Here is a 4,092-nt window from a genome sequence, read left to right as displayed (position 1 = left end):
TTCTGATTGCAGGGAAAAAAAAAAAAAAGTCAAGTTCTCTGCGAGCAAGATATATTTTTTTATTTATTTATTTTCCTCAGCTTTTGGAAGGATGGTGTCTCTCAAGCTGAAGAGATCACATTCCCCATGGCCAAAAAAGAGGCTTGGACCCTGCTGGGGTCTCACTCTGGTACTGATTTCACAGTGGGAACTCTGAAAGGCTCAGGCTGATCCAGACTGACCTGACTGGACTTGGCAAGTGGGATGGAGGAGCTGCCAAAGGCTGTCCCACTATAGGGTCTCTGGACGGGGGTTCTGCAGCTGTTGGTGGGAAGTGGACAATGGACCACCTCTGGGACACACAGTGCTCCTGATCCACGTTGGGAAGCTGCTCTGGTTCCTGTCTCTCTTTAGCATTCATAATGATAACTTGGCTTGTTCAAGTTCTCTTCATAAATCCTGATAAACTCCTAACCTCAAAAACATCCTGTAACTAGGGGCCCCTTGTCTAGTTGCTATGTTGTGAGAAAAAGTGTTTCCCCTTATCACCATTACGTTTGCAGCTGCTGAACTTCACCAAATCTCTTCATGCCCTTGTTTTAAAGACAATGTGAATATTAATTCTTCTCTTTCTTATCTATCCCACCCACTCTCTCTTCATACATTCATCATGTCCCCTCTTAATAATCTCCCCTTGAAGGAGCCAGCTCTTTCCATCTCTTCTTGTGAAAGTTTTGCTTGCCCACATCAGTAATGCAATCAGTTATGACATACTTGCTTCAAATAGGGCTCTCCATCCAAAAGAACTAGGTGATTCCATATCACGTTATTCAAAAATTAAACAAGCATCATTTCATTTAATATATCTACAAAAACCACTTAAAGGAAAGTTTTACAACAGCATCTTCTGTCTTGATTTGTAGCATAATTTTTCTATAATTATATTCTGTTCAGAAGGTCTTAAATTTTATTAACAAAGCTATTTGTTTTTGATGAGTATCTTATTTAAAGAGTCTTAGCACACTGTATAAGAGCTAAAGGAAAAGATGCTTTTAGTTCCATAAACAAATCAACTGACTTGATTTCTTTTTAAAACATTTTGAAGGCACTAAGAATTTATGGTTTACCATGTGATGCTCACTGCTAATGGTACCCATCGCATTTTTGTGGTATCAGTGTTGTCTGTTTTCCATAAACGTGACATCATAATTTAAAACAGCAGCTTCAAATATGTTTTGCCTTTACCCAGCAGGAGATCACATCACATTGTTTTACACTCTCAGTGGAATTGCAATAACTGAAGTATAATTTGTATGGCCTTCCCAGTCTTTAATGTTTAACCAAAGTACCCTGCCTTTGTTTAAATACCTATTAATTCTGCTAATTTTCAGCCTTACTGTTAATTAACAGCAGCTGCTTTATAAGGAGACTGTATTTCAACTTGAGGGAGAAAGACACATGCCTATACCACAGCTTCAGTTGGCAGAGCCACCTTCCCTGTTCCATTATAAAACTTCCCTGCCCTCTTTCAGAGGGAAAGAGGAATTTGAGGAAATTCTTTGTCACTGTGCTTCACTCTTAATTATGAAAGTAAGTTTTCCCTTCTTTCTCCACCCTTTCCAGCTCCTTCCCAGCATAAAAATCCCCTCCAATATGTAGATATGGCATAGAATAACACAGAGAGTCCCAGTTTACTTCTGAGTTTCAATTGCTGAGTAATTCAATATGCTTTCATAGCGTAAGGTAAAATGAATTGTTTATAGGTATTTTATGATATACAATGTTAGCTTCCAATGAGGAAGACCCCTGAATATCTTAGCTCTCCTCTCACAAGTATCCCTCTTTCTTCTAAAAGAAGTTCTGCTGAATTTTTGAGTATTTGCATCCCCAGAAGTTACACCAAGACTACAGCTATTGATTGCAAAGTTTCTAGGCAAACTCCTCACCTTAAAATATGTGTTTATGTCAGTGCTGAGATTAAAATGAGACCAGTGACCTGATTGTGTTGATCCACATTCTTTGGCCCAAGGGAGATTATTTTTATTGTTTCTTAAAAATAAAAAAGCACAATTAAAAATAATGAAGTATGAAAACAGAATCAAAGAGGAAATGAATAAGCATTAAACTCAGAACAATGGGATGGATCACAAATGACTTGCTGGGCCAAACAAGAAATACAGTCTCAACTCCAGCACTTCAAGGGCTTCTGCCTGTACTTAACTCTGTGACCCCTGGGCTGATCCTGTGCTGATTCAGTCCTAAATTCAGTAAGAACAAAACTAAGCCCTAGGAGCATTCATAGCAAAACCATATTGCACAGGCATGTCTGTAATCTGGGGAGAATAAATGTACCTCTGAAGTCATGTTGAAGTCCTGCCCATGGTGAATTCCGTGTCCCCGTGAGCTTGGTTATGACCTGGGGCTGGCCTTCCATAAAGACAGAGGGAGTAGAGGGAGTCATGGTTTTCTCTGAAATCAAAAAGAACTAATCTCTCAGCAGAGCTTTAGGACACAGCATATAATTATGGGTCTCTACTCTTCATCATGATGCTCCACAACATTTTTTTTTAGGTAGATCTGTTACATGTTGGGATGGGCTGCACTTTGGTTTTGCCAACAGTCATCTTGCAACCCACTCCAAGTGTTTGTGTATCTTGTTAGAGTTTCAAGAAGTCATTAAACCAAATTGCAATCGGTTAATTCAGGGCCTCACATTGCTCCAAAACAGCCTTACCCTGCTATGGAGAAATGCTTGTGAGATTTGGAGTAGAGTTATTCCAAAATATTAAATAATCTGATCTTGACGGATGGTTGGATTGGATGATCTTGTAGGTCTTTTCCAACCTTGGTGATTCTACAACATCCTAAGTAGGCTCAGCAAGATCAGGTTGCAGAAGCCTTTACCTAACTGAAAGTTCTATTGTCCTTAGCTGCATTCTGAGAATCAGAAGCATTTGTTATAAAGTAGACAGAAATGTAAATTCAGGAGCAACATGCTGATGACTGCAGACAAACATGGGGAATCAGAGGAGCAGCATATAACATGACACAACTTGTCCAGGGGAGGCTCAGGACAGAGATCTGATACTGGCCATCTAATTGCTAATAGGAAGAAGCAGCAGCCTTACTTAGTCAAAATAAGGTACAAAAAACAATGGAGAAGGACACACTCCAGAGAGTTCCTGAAGTGTATTGGCTTAACTTTCTGATGGAAAAGCAGAAGGTGGTGGCAAATGAATTGTTCTTGACTTAGTTTGGTTTAAAAAATAAAACAAATCTTTTGTTGAGATGATAACAATGTATAAATTTGGAGAACAGTGCGCATAGAATGCCAAAGTTTACAACTATAGAATCATAGAATCATAGAATTACTCAGGTTGGAAGGGACTTCAAGGATCATCAAATCCAACTGCAGCCTAACCGTAGTACCCTAACAACCCTCTAACAACCCTCTGCTAAATCATATCTCCAAGCACCACATCCAAACAGCTCTTAAATACATTCAGGGACAGTGACTCGACCACCTCCCTGGGGAGCCTATTCCAATGTTTAACCCCCCTTTCTGTAAAGAAGTGTTTTCTAAAGTCCAACCTAAACTTACCTTGGCACAACTTGTATCCACTATTCTAGTTAAGTAGTAGTATGGTAAAAGCCTACAGATAAGGCTGTTGAGTTCCACATTCTCTGGGACCTGCTGATCAGAGTCTTTCAAGTAGATAACCGAGGTTTTCAACAGGAAGAGAGGAGTTAGCAGATCATAAACATGGCTATGTTAAACATATACAAGCAGGTTACCTTTCTGCAGGAGGGTATGAGGCACATAAGAATACAATTACATCTGAGACATTAATTAAATGGTTACTACAGAGAGGATTAGTACAAACACATACCTAAAGATAAGGTAATAAGACAAACAATTGGAGATAGAATTAGAACAGCTACAGCACAAAAAGCGTTCCAACTAGGAAAAGACATAAATGGGAACAGGGAAAAAATCTATAAATACACTTTAATTAGAGGAAGAAAAAGGAAAGTTTAGATCCATTACTAAACAGGAAAAGAGAGCAAATAACTAATGTAAAGATGCCTGGTGTATGTTTTGATCCAGCCCTC

The sequence above is a fragment of the Phasianus colchicus genome, chromosome 8 (assembly GCF_987193195.1).
Source record: "Phasianus colchicus chromosome 8, bPhaCol1.hap1.1, whole genome shotgun sequence".
NCBI classification, from domain to species: Eukaryota; Metazoa; Chordata; class Aves; order Galliformes; family Phasianidae; genus Phasianus; species Phasianus colchicus.
This window is presented reverse-complemented; position numbering follows the sequence as displayed.